The sequence below is a fragment of the Chinchilla lanigera genome, unplaced genomic scaffold (genome assembly GCF_000276665.1).
Source record: "Chinchilla lanigera isolate Chin_1 unplaced genomic scaffold, ChiLan1.0 scaffold00146, whole genome shotgun sequence".
NCBI classification, from domain to species: Eukaryota; Metazoa; Chordata; class Mammalia; order Rodentia; family Chinchillidae; genus Chinchilla; species Chinchilla lanigera.
Window position 1 is genome coordinate 2,306,854 of NW_004955547.1, and position 13,269 is coordinate 2,320,122.

At 47.5% G+C, this 13,269-nt stretch overlaps 1 protein-coding gene across 1 annotated transcript in view; it reads left to right on the top strand.

The window, feature by feature from the left end:
- The first annotated feature begins 4,719 nt into the window (after positions 1–4,719).
- Positions 4,720–13,269, top strand: part of Acvr1b (activin A receptor, type IB) — a 54,534-nt gene continuing 45,984 nt past the window's right edge. The window contains exon 1 of the mRNA XM_005411922.2: positions 4,720–4,729. The gene's annotated coding sequence lies outside the window, so the exon portion shown is untranslated. The remainder of the gene's footprint in view (positions 4,730–13,269) is intronic.

Genomic DNA, 13,269 nt, shown 5'->3' on the forward strand with positions numbered 1-13,269 from the left:
CTACAATGTATATCTTTGTGGATAAGGCCATTTAAAACTAGCTTTTGTAGACTGCTTTGATTACAAAACCAATATACATGTAGTTATATTTTAAAATATTTATATAGATAACCAAGGAGAAAATTTAGGCTGGGGGTATAACTTAGTGGTAGAGTGTTTGTCTAGCATGCATGAAATTATGGGTTCAATCCCCAACACTGATGGCGGGGGGAAGATTTATGATTTCACCAGACAAAGAAAACTCCTGTATTTTGTTATATAACCTTCAAGGTCTTTTTTATTAGTAATTTTTTTACAAATGTTAGATTATATGGCATGTGCTTTGTAACCTGCTTTTCTTACACTCTAATTGCGTATCATAAACATCTTTTGGCATCATTAAATACTTTTCTTTCTGTTTTTTCCTTTCCTTCTGCTGTGTGTGTGCGTGTGTGTGCGCACACATGTACACTGAGGGGATGGAACCCAGAACTTCATGAATGCTAACTTCATCCTCTACCACTGAGCTATCCTCTGAAGCCCCATTAAATATATTTCTACCTTTATATTGATACACCTTATATGAACAATTGTCTATTTTGAATATTTATTTGTCTTCCATATTTTAGTGTTTTGGGTGAAATTATGACGGCATCGCCAAGTCAACCCTTTATATGTATATCTGGTCAGACTTCACACAGACTGCTTCTGTAGAATGAATTCCTGCAGCTACAATTGTATTTTTTTGGGGGGTGGGGTACCAGGAATCGAACTCACTACCTCACGTTTGCTAGGCAGGCACTGGGCCACTGAGCTATATCCCCAACACCAAAAGTGCTACAAGATTTACTGCATTCCTGTTAGGATGATGGTTTAGTCAACTTTTCTTTTTTTTGGTACCAGGAATTGAACTCAGGACCTTGAGCTTGCCAGGCAGGCACTTACGCCACTGAGCTAAATCCCTGGCCCTGCAGCTGGAATTGTAGAGCAGAGAAGCATGTGGAGACCCTTGGGATGATTCCTAGGAGAGGGATTATGAGGTCCAAGTTTTTGAAATGTTTTAGGCTTTTGCTGTGTTGCTGTTCTGGTCTTAAAAAAAAAGAAGAAGAAGGCTGTCGAGTTTTCGAAGTGGAATTTTTTGGGGGAAGTTTTTTGGGGTTTTTGTCCACTCAGAACCACCCCCTGTGGAAAGTCTCATGGCATGTACCAAGTTTTGAGGGCCAGCTCTTGGGCCCTCCCTATGTTTCCCCTGAAATCCTGGGAATTTCAGGGTCCTGGCAAAGATCAAAAAGACTTGGGTTCCAAGCACTGTTTTCACACTTTACTGAAAAATGATTCAGGAAGTCACTTGGGTCCTCTGAGTCCTCAGTTTGCCCAGCTAAGTGTACCTGGCCTAGAGACTCACTGTTTATGCTGGAGGTGAAGAGGAATACCAAATCAATTATAGAACCAAACTCTAAGACATGCCTTTGTTTAGCCCCCAAAGAAACAGTGATGTTTTTGGCATGGGTCCTGTGTTTCGCTTGCTTGTTTTTCTTTCTCTGGTACTAAGGATTGAATTCAGGACCTTCACACTGAACTACATCCCAGATTTTTTTTTTTTTTAATTTTTCATTTTGAGACAGGGTATCAATAAGTCACTAAGTTACCAGGCTGGGCTTCAACTTGAGATCCTCCTGCTTCAGCCTCCCAGTATGCTGGGATTACAGGCATGTGTCACCACATCCAGCTGGGCTTCGTTTTTGAAAAGATGAAGGAGACATAGTGGCAGTGTTGGATCAGGAGATTTCGCCCAACCAGCCTCAGCCCTTCACTTTGGGGCCTGGTGAGTGTGCCTCAGCAGGCGGGGTGGAGCAGGTGAGCCTCCATAGACAGACTCCCACCGGCCTTTGGCTAGAATACGGTGAGCCCCTATCAGAATGGCTGCAATATAGCAGCGGTGCGACTCACTGATTTTAACCAACAGCCCCTTTCTCCCCCAAACTGAGGCAGGGTTCCCATGACAACAGCACGCCTGGAAAGGCCCAGCTAGGGAAAAAACAGATTTTGCTGTTAGGAAAAATCTAGCTGGAAGCCACAGCCAGGGCAACTGGGGCAGGGGCTTTGCATTGGGGCGGGGTCCTCGGAGAAGGACCCCGAGGTGTGAGTGCCAGCTCTGTGCTATGTACTATGACAGCACAATAAAGTGTGCTCCTGTGTATTGACAACAAGCCTACAAGCCCATAGTAGGTGTCTTCATTATCCCTGAAGGTCAGGTGAGGAGACAGAGGTCTGGTGACATTAAAAGCTGGCAGCCGGACTTCAGTGTCAGCATTACCGATCTCTCAGAAGTCATAACTCACTCCTCAACTTTTGACAATTGATAAAGGACAGTTTTTATTCTATCTTCACACAGATTCTGCAGGACGAAAACTTACTATCCCCATATTATAGATGAGGAAACCAAAGGTTCAAGAGGTTAAATGATGGGCCCCAAATCACACAGCTGGCAAGTAAAAGAGCTGGGGGCTTGAACTCAGAGCTATCTAAATCCAAAGCCCAAGTTTTTTCTCTAACAAGGTGTCTGGGAATAAATCTGGACCTTTGCATCTTCTCCATTCACCCATAAACCTCACTGCTTATGCCTGTGAGCCTAGCACTCAGGAGACAGAGGCAGGAGGATCGCCCTGAGTTCAAGGCCAGCCTGTCTCAGAAGGAAAGAAAGAAAGAAAGAAAGAAAGAAAGAAAGAAAGAAAGAAAGAAAGAAAGAAAGAAAGAAAGAAAGAAAGAAAGAAAAAGAAAGAAAGAAGGAGGGTAGGAGGGAGAGAAGAAGAAAGGAAGGCAAGAAAGGAGAGAAAAGGCCTTGGAGGAGGGTTATGGTTGGTTAGGGTAGCTTCAGGGGTGTGAGTGGGACACATTTTGTTGTCTGTAGTGCCATGCCAATGCCCTCCAACGTTATGTACTCACACATGTGTGAGCACGCACACCCACGCACACACACACACATGCACGCATGTTCCTGCAGACATGAAAACAGGCCCAGGCAGGCCGGCACTGCCTCCCCCAGCCAGGAATGGGCCCACCTACTTATGATAGGCTTCGGGCAGGTGAGCCTGCCCACACCTGCTCACCTCATCTGGGAGAGGCTGCTAGAAGCCATATCTCCCCATCCCAACTCATTCTTCGCAAACTGCTGGGGCTTCCCAGGGGAGAAAGAATCTTCAGGAGGTCTGTGAGATGATTCATATTTTGAAGTTTTTATTTCTAAACAAGTGGGGATTCTAAATGTCATAGCCTGGAGCCTAGGCTGCTTGGGGTAGAGAAGGTTCTATCATCTCTAAAGGACACATTTTCTATTGTCCCAGCGGTTTAGGTATTTTTTGCTTTTGATGATGATGGTGATTGAACCCAAGGCCTCACACACATACACACTAGTATTCATTTTTCACTTAGTATATATGACCTGTGCCATTTTTTACTTACTACTTGTGCCCTGATTTGATTGTTTTCCAGATGGTGGCCTTTGGTTTTTAAAAGTCTCCCATTCCCTATGGCAAATACAGTGTCCTTTTGTCTAAACATCCGGCCCTGAACTACCTGTCCTTCTATCACATCTCTGACAGACTATTTCAAGTTCTCAACTGGGAGCTCACCTCTAAGGTCCTGAATAAAATCTTGATGTTGGCATAACAGTCATTGCGCGAGGACTGATCATGCAGGTTTATTCTCAAAGGCAGGACCCAAAGACACACTTAGAACCACACTTTCCTGTCTTGACAGAGTGAAGGCAGGCCACCGAAGCCTCGCATCCACCAAGTTCCGTCCCTCTCAGAGAGAAGGCCAGGGGCTTGGGATCTGTCTTGCAGCAGAAAGCTTCCCCACATTTGGCTGCTGGAAGGGGAGTTCTCTGTGTCCTCTCCCCAGCTTTATCAGACTGAGCATCAACCACCTAATGTCCCTGGGGAGCGCTGGGAAGCACTGAGAGGCTTGGACACCCCGGCTGCCCCTGGCCTCTGGCAGCCTCTGCCATGCATGCATAGCCATCGGCTCCATTTCTGTTCTGCGTCAAACTGCCAAGGGTTCAGTGGTGCACGGAGCACCCCTGACCTCTAGGTTTCTCACCTGGGTAGGAATTAGGCTTGCAGCCTTTCCTTGGGGGACCCACCTATCCACCCCCAGGACAGCATGGACTCCAGAGTGAAAGGGGCCTGGGGGGAGGCTGCAGATTTGGGGAGAAGGAGGGCAAGGAGCAAAGAGGTGGGGGCTGGCCTAGATGAAGTGGGAAAGTGAGAGCGGGGGACCAGGCACCAAATAAATCAGTATCCTTTCTGGTTATTTTTCCTCTTGCAGGGCAGGGGGAATAGCTGCTTGCTGTCTGTCCCGAGTCCTGGGTCCTGGGCACAGCTCCCACCCTCTGCCTGGCATGGGCGCGCGGTGGGCATGTAGTAAGTGCGCACTACAGTGGTAGTTATGTTGATGAGATGACGGCACAGCACTCAGTCTGCAAAGTCCAGACTTCTGTCTCTCCCACCCCCTGGGAATTTCATAAATAAACCCCTGGACCTGTTCCAAGAAGAATTTCAAGGCTTCTCGGCGCGAGCGTGTGTTTCCAGAAACACAACAATTTTACATGATGCCTGGTGTGCAAACTCCTAAGCAGCTCACGGTGAAGAATGAGGGCTGGGCATGGCAAAAACGAAGGTGGACGAACCGGGTAGGTCTGGGCCAGAACGGGCCAGAAAAGCAGCAGTCAAGGGCGGCGGCGGCGGTTTGAGCCTGGCTCTGCAGCTGGCGGCTGCTAACCCGGCTCCCCAGACACCCAGTCTGTCCGGGGCTCAGATTGCCCAGCCTCCCCTCCCCCACCCAGGCCTTTGGCAGGATTCTCCACCGGTTTTTGCAAAGTGCTGGGGTCTTAAAATAGCATAAACACACACACACACACACACACACACACACACACACACACATACACACACACAAATTTCTGTACCACAGAATGAAGATCAAAAACATGGAGAAGACTCCAAGGCATCTTCCAGAGGCCAGTTAGGGACAAGGATGAACTAAGGAAGAGGCTGGAGGGACAGGGCAGAGGGAACAAGACAGAGCCTGTGTCTGGGTGTGTGTGACATGGTGACAGGGCTAATTGTCAGGCCTGCAGTATGTGAGTGAACATGTGTGTGTGCGCATGTGTAGCTAGGATGATGAAACCGAAGGCTGCATTGGCGTGACCAGTTTGACGAGCTGAATCTATATTCCCCTCTTGGACTGTGAACTCCTGGAGAGGAGGAACTGAAAACTTTCATGGACTCACTTCCAGGTCCTATCCTAGCGCCTGGCACATAGATGTTTAACACACGCTCCTGGATACATGTAAGCGAGGGCTCGATCCACGGGTTTCCTACAACGTAAAAGAACAGCAGTGAGGATAGTCACGTTTCAAGGGGCAAAATTAGAAAAGGACACCCCAAAGTTAGCAGGTTTGCTGAATCAAGCATGAGTCGACTGCTGAGAGGGAGACCAAAGGGCTGCTGCCCTGTGGGTGCAGGCCCCGTCTGGAGCAGATGAGATGAACATACAGCGAAGGCCCCTGGGGAAGCTGGAAGAATTACACGAGCTGGTGCTGCAGCCAGGCTTGTGGACTGCAAGGACAAACACACGCCAAGGAGTGAGAATGCAAGAGGATTTCCTGGGAAGACAGATGGGAATCTCAGAGAACTCAGGAGTGGAAAATGCAGCCAGATTTCATGGGCTCTGAGAAAACACTGGGCTGGGTGTGTGTTGGGCACGATTTGACAGTTAGGGTGAGGCTGGAGGGTGTGTATGCGCAGGCACCTGGGGTGAACTAGCTCCCTCTCTCCGTGTCTTCCGGGTCCCTGGCCTCTCGTTCCCTTGTGCCTGTTCAGCCTCCTCTCTTGCCTCACCAGCAAGGTGACTTCCAGGCATCAGTATCCTGTGCCTACCGCCATCGAAATATCCGTTCCTGCACTTTTTTCATTTAAATACTTACAAGAAAGAACTTCAGTGGCTGAGCCAATCTACCTAGTGCTTTTTTTTTTTTTTGCAGTACTGGGAATTGAACCTAGAACCTTCACAATGAGCTACATCCCCAGCTTCTTAAAATGTTTTAAAATTTTGACACAGGGCCTGGGTAAGTAACTAAACTGCCCGGGCTGGGCTGAAACTTGTGATCCTCTCGCCTCATGGCCCACAGAGTTCTGGGATTATGCGCGTGTGTCGCCATACCCAGCTCTAGTGACTGCTTTTCCTTCGTTCCGATGTCCAGTTCTGGTGCCATCAGCTGTGGGCAGCAAGCAGACCATACTGTCTCCTGGGAGAAGCAAGGGTGGCAGGTGGGAATAATGGACTCTTGTGATCCAGGTAAGAGGAAAACTTCAAGTGTGTGTGTTTAAAAGGTGCAAGGAGAGAAAGTAAGACACTAGGACACTAGGGGGTTGTCAGGATCGGGGTTTGTTGAGTGACCTCATGCTGTGCCTCAGCCCCTCATCTCTACAGTGGGGTAATACTACTACCTTCTCATAGGGTTGCTGTGAACACTAATGAATAACTTGGGTACAGTTCTTTTTTTTTGTCTTTTTGAGTGAGACAGGGTCTCACTCTGCAGTTCAGGCTGGCCTTGAGCTCACTTTGTAGCCCAGGCTGATCTCCAACTCACAACAATCCTCCTGCCTCAGCCTCCTGAGTGCTGGGATTACAGGTGTGCACCACCACACCGGCTAAAGAAATAATTTTTTTCTGAATATTTTTGGTGGAGGGGTAACAGAAGTTGAACTCAGGACATTGCATTTGCCAGGCAGGCACATGTGCTTGTAGAGCTATATCTCTGACCCCTAATTTGGGTACAGTTATAAGGAGAGTCAGTGCATAATCTCTGAATGCTGAGCCGGGTGTGGTGGCACACGCCTGTAATCCCAGCACTCAGGAGGCTGAAGCAGGAGGATCTTTTCGAGTTCAAAACCTGCCTGGGCTACAAAGTGAGCTCAAGGACTGCATAGTGAGACCCTGTCTGAAAAAAAGACCAAAAAAATGAATTAATTAATTAACAATAATCTCTGAATGCTTTTTTAATGGGTAGTAAATTCTCACTGTGCAGAGAGATCTTAACTGCCAATTTAGGCCCTGTCCTGAACCAGACACTTTTCTTTTTTCTTTTCTTGGTCCTCAATTTCCCCACCTGTGAAACAACAGAGTCAGAGTAAAGAATTTTAAAACTCCCCTCTAGGTTTAAAACTCCATGATTTTAAGCATCAGAGAGGCTGCACATTCTGGGTAAAGGCAGCTGACCCAAATCCAGAGGGCTTTTTTGGAATGTGGGTTTGCCATGGTGTGCCTGGGGGACCGGAGGGAGGGTGGCCAGGAGGTGGGGAGGTTCCAGCACTGCAGCGCCAGAGATATGTGCTATGGGGTGCTGGCCTGGGACATCACTCAGGGCATGGAGGAGAGGGGTGCAAGCCAGACAAGCAAAAGCTGCAAGGGCCACAGCAGAAGGGGAATGACCAGGAGAGCAAGACTGTTTGGCTACTGGGCATGCCCAGATAGAAACTGAAGCATGAATCATCAAGGTTGAGGGCAGAGGGCCTATTTACCAAGGAGGCACTGGGGTGGAACGAGGTCAGCATGAGAGTTAGAAGAAAGCCTCGCCTCTAAAGTTGTGCAACAGCCTCTGGAGCAGAAAGGGCGGAGAGCCTGGGGGTTTTCTTCAGGAACATCACAGCTCGGCTCCCTCTCGGGGGACCACAGCACACGGACTGCCGGCTGCTGACTGCGCCAGGTCTCTACACTGCCTGGGGACTTTGGGCTTCTCTGGCCTGTAGCAGCTACTCTAATCAGTCTCCCATCCTCAGCCAACAGACACATCGCATTCAAGTTCTTTTTTTGGCCAGGGATTGAACCCAGGGCCTTGCTTTACCACTATGTCCTGTAGTTTATTTAAATTTTAAAATTTACGTCCCCAGCAGTTTATTTAAATTTTATTTTGAAATAGGGTCTCACTAAGTTGCCCAAGCTGGCCTCAGACCCACAGGCATCCTGCCTCAGCCTCTTGACTAGCTGGGGGTACAGGTACACACACCTGGTTTCAAGTTCTAACTCACTTGCCCTCCCTCTGAGTCCCTCATCACCCTGGCCCATCTGTCCCTCCACGCCCCCTCCACGTCCTCACTTCTGCTCCCACTCCAAGCTGATGAGATGAGCATTTCCAGAGGAAACTACACTACAGCGGCTTATTGTGACCTTGACTTTATGTTCTGCAAACCTGATACAGTGGCTCTTACAAATTCTTATCTCTAGGGCCGGGGATATAGCTCAGCAGCACAAGGGCCTGCCTGGCAAGCACAATGTCCTGAGTTCGATTCCCGGTACCAAAAAAAAAAAAAAAAAGACAAAACAAATTCTCATCTCTCTTTCTCACTCTGTCTCTCTGAGTGACACCTCCAGCTCTTTTTTCTGTGAGTCAGGGTCTTGCTAAGTCACTAAGGTACCCAGCTGGCCTTGAACTTGTGATCCTCCTGCATCAGATTTCCTGAGTGCTGGGATTACAGGTGTACGCCACCACACCCAGCCATCCTCTCACCCTGGACAATGTATACTTTTTCTCTCCTATTAGTGAATAGCATAAATTCGTAAGTGATCTAAGCCTTTTTATTTAAGCCTTAATTTTAATTTAATTTAATTCTTTTTTTTTTGAGACAGGGTCTATTTATGTAGTTCAGGCTGATTTTGAACTCATCATGTAGTCCAGGCTGGCCTCAGACTCATGGCAATCCCCCTGCCTCAGCCTACCCAGTGCTGGGATTATATGTGTGTGCCACTATGCCCCACAAATCTTTGTTTTTGAAAGACATTTTATAAGTTTATAATTCTACATTGACTGCTATTTCTCTCTCAGTCCTATTTGGCAATATGATTTTGGATTTTTAACTATGTAAATTAGTTTTACAATATTGTCTATGAGACAATATTGCAATATTGTCTATGAGAATTTCTGTTGGCCAAGTTGAATGTGGGCCCTTCTAGACATGATTTGCTGTTTTTGTTTGTTTGCTTGTTTGGGTTTTTTTGCGGGGGGATGACTGGGGATCAAACTTGGGACTTTGCACTTTTCGGGCAGGCGCTTGTGCCGCTGAGCTATATCCCCAGCCCGCTTTGCTGTTCTTTCTTCTAGGTATTACTAGAAAGCATCACTGGCACAGGACCGCTAGACTCTCTACCATGTAGTTTTTCAAACATCCAGGGTGAATTTGAAATGAAAGCAAATCATGGAGACCAGTTTTCAATTATGGGTCTCAGGCAAAATTTCCCCCGGTTTTCACCATGTTAAGGTTTAAATACGAAGTGTCCCGCAAAGATCCATGTATTGAGGGCTTGATCCCCAACACAGGAGTGTTCAAGGTGGGCCCTAGAGAGGTAAGTGAGCACTAACCTCCACAACGGGTTAACCCACTGATGGATTCACAGCTGCACAAGGGCTGGTGGCAGGGGGCACCCGCCAGGGGAAGTACTCAGCAGGGACGTGCCTTTGCAGGGTGTGTCCCTTCTCCCATTCATTACCTCTCCCTCTGCTTCCTGGATGCCATGAGAGAAGCAGCTTTCTTCAGCCCTGCCTTTCCATCATGATGTTCTGCCTGGGAGCCAGCCAAAGGAAGCCTGTTCTCCTTTGCCTTAGGGACTTTCTCTTGTTGCTGAAACGATATACCCAGCACCCAGAGTTACTGGAGGAAAGGTTTATTTCCCCACAGTCTGTAAAGGTTTCAGTCCATAGTCAGCTGGCTCCAAGCCAGGGTGGCACAGCAGAGGGGCATCACAGCGGAGAAACAGTTCATGGTAGGCAGAAGACACCAAAAGCAAGTGAACTAACGAACGACAACAGCAGCACCTTTCTGCCCCCTTTTATATCCTATCTAGGCCACCCAGCTTAGAGTGGGTGCCAAACCTATCAGTGGACTAATTTAGTAATCACTCACCCTTAATCCCAACATCCTAAATCCTAGCAATGCACCATGAATCAACAGCAGCATCACACACTCGAGATCCAGCCACTTGTGAAAAAGCTGCACCTATGACTGCATGAGGCTTTAGGGGGACATCTAAACACAAGCCACACATCCTTAAATTATGTGTGTCCAGTTTTTATTTCAGCAATGGAAAGCTGACCAAATACACACCCATTACTATAGCCCAAGTCAGACAATTTTCCTTGTAGTTTTCTGGAGAAATAAATGATTCTTCGTCTGAGGGTCTTACCTTTTGCGGGTCACAGCTTTGTGCAGAGTCTCCTACATTGGATGGATCTGGGCTTCGTCTGCTGTATCCTGTATCCTGTATCCTGCTAATCTGAAAAAGGCAAAGTTCAAATATACCCAGTGTACAAATGCTCTGAAGACGAAAGCGTGGTGACCTGCTTTCCTCTCTTTGTTCTTAGTTTTTGTTTTTGTGGTGCTGGGGATGAAATCCAGGGCCTCACACATGCTAAGCAAGCACTTTATCACTGAGTAATATTCCTGGCCTGTTCTTAGTTTCTGATTTGTATATTCTTTACTTTCTTGGTAGTTTATTGAGCATTTGGAGTTGTTTTCAGCAAGAGGATTGCTCAAAGTACCTGGTCTACCATTCTGAAGGAAATCCAAATCTCCTTCCTCAACATAAATCACAGCCAAGCTCTTTTAAAGAATAGCTGGCCTTCAGCCTCCCTAGGCCTCTACTCCCAGGCATCTGCAGCGTTTCAAGGTAAGCCTCTACCCCAGCTTCCACCAAACTGGCTAGGTAAAACATCTCCAGCGGGCTTAAGTTATTGAGCCCTAAAGACTCTTGCTCCTCATCTTATTCAATCTCTTCTCAACACTGGACCCTAGGGACCTCTTGAAAGCTTTTTCTGCCATGGTTTCTGTGATTCTGTTCTCTCCAGGTTCTCTTTCCAATTTTATAACTGTCCCTTCTCTGCCTTCTCTTACCTGTCATATTGTTGTACTTTTCTTTTCCTTTTTGTCTTTTTTGAGACAGGGTCTCACTATGTAGCTCAGGCTGGCCTTGAGCTCACTTTGTAGTCCAGGCTGGTCTCGAACTTGCAACAATCCTCCTGCCTCAGCCTCTCAAATGCTGGCATTACAGGTGCATACTGCCATGCCCAGCTGTATTGCTGTACTTCTAGAATTCTTTCTTTCTTTCTTTCTTTTTTGTCTTTTTGAGACAGGGTCTCACTATGCAGTTCAGGCTGACCTTGAGCTCACTTTGTAGCCTAGGCTGGCCTCGAACTCGCAAGGATCCTCCTGCCTCAGCCTCCTGAGTGCTGGGATTACAGGCATGCACCACCACGCCCGGCTACTTGTAGAATGCTCCCTGCAGGTGTGTGAAGAACTATGATATGCTGCTGCCTTCCAAATCCACCTCTCCACGTTCTCCATATCTCCAAATCTATGGCTCCAGGTTCCTTTCCAACTCAGTAGTCCAACAGGGAACTCATTTTATCTTCCCAAAGCTGTCCTTCCTATTTTGCTGAAGGAAGCTTCTGGGCAGCTGGTCACCCAAGTCAGATCATCCTGGAATCCCCTTTCCTCACCTCCTACATCCAATCAATCTTCTTGCTTCTATCTCTTTAAAATCTCTTGAAACTTTTGTTTTCCCATATTCATTGTTGTTGCCCGGGGCCAGGTCCTCCCCTCATTTTGCCCGGGCTACTGGACTTGCCCGTTCTTTGGTCTCCTCATTGTCAATCTTTGTCTAATTATCCCATGGCCAAAGTTTAAGTGGACCTGGCTCAGAAAAGTGATCTTTTTAAAAAAATAAAATGAAATAAAGCACAATCACTTTACTCCCTGGTTAGAGTTCTTCTATGTGTACCGGGGAAAAGTATTCCTTAAAAGTGCTTAAGTGTCTGCCTAGCCTCCAGTGTAACTTTTCAGCCCTACCACCAGCCCCTTTCAACCTGTGCCCTCTGGGCAAGCTGCCATCTTACTCACATTTCCCCTAAGTGCTAAGCAAAGTGGGCTTCTGCTGTCCCCTCTGTCCCCACATTGGTCTGTCTGGAGAACAGTTTGATCTCCCAAAAATCAGCAGTAGCATGGCTTCTCCATGACTTTTCCCAACTCCTTAGATTTTCCATGCAGAGTTTTGGTTGTGTGTGTGTGTGTGTGTGTGTGTGTGTGCCTTTTTGAGACAGGGTCTCACTATGCACTTCAAGTTGGCCTTGAGCTCACTTTGTAGCCCAGGCTGGCCTTGAACTCACAACAATCCTCCCACCTCAGCCTCCCAAGTGCTGGGATTATAGGCGTGCGCCACCACGTCCGGCTTCCATGCAGAGCTGAATCATCCATGCCCTCTGCACACTCCCACTGACTCTTCAAAGGCTACGTCATGGCACCTATAACCTGTTATTGCTCTTTTCTTTCATGCTTGTCTCTATGAGACTGCCAGTTCCAGGAGGGCAAGGACCAAGACTCATTCATGTCTATATATTGTGCCTAGTACCCTGTAGATGCCCAATAAGTGCTTGTGGAAGAGAGGCATGACCATGAGCTATCGCCTTCTTGGGATTACTGACCTGCTGCCCATTGTAAGTGGTGGTGTCTGTGGTAACTGTAGCACTGAGGGGTCCGGTCACAGGAGCCTGGTAGTGAAGGACAGGCTTTCTCCCGGTACCCCCGAGGAGTCCCATGCCAAAGGGACACAGTAAGGGAGGCAAGACATTTATAGGCTGTGCTGTGGGTCAAGCCCTAAGATTAAGGAAGCATATAAAAATAAACACTTGCGTAGAATATGGTTACGGAGGCTCAGACGAGTGTGGAGCAGGGAAGCGTGGGGAAAGGTCAATCAATAGGCACCGAGTTTTAGTTAGACAAATAGGTTCTCAGCTTACATGATAGGGTAACCATAGGCAATGATAATGAGCTGTATATTTCAAAAAAGCTACGAGAAAGGAATTTGAATGTTTTCACTACAAAGAACTGATGAGAAGACCAGATACGCTTACTCACCTTTGAGAATTACACAACGTCTACGTATGTGGGGACATCACGTGGTGCTCACCCAAAATACGTATAATTTTCATAGGTCAATAAAGAAAGAGATATTTTGCTGAGGCCTCAAGAACAGTGAGGAGCGCTAGAAAGAGGCCTCCAGGGCCAGGCTCTGGGAGCACAGCAAAAGGGTACAAGTACGAATCAAGCAGTCTTTCTCTGTACAGCTGATATAGACGCATCCTGTGGGGAAACTACTTTAAGGACAGCCAGGTGTGGTGATGCACACCTGTAATCCCAGCACTCAGGAGGCTGAGGCAGGAGGATTGCTGAGAGTTCA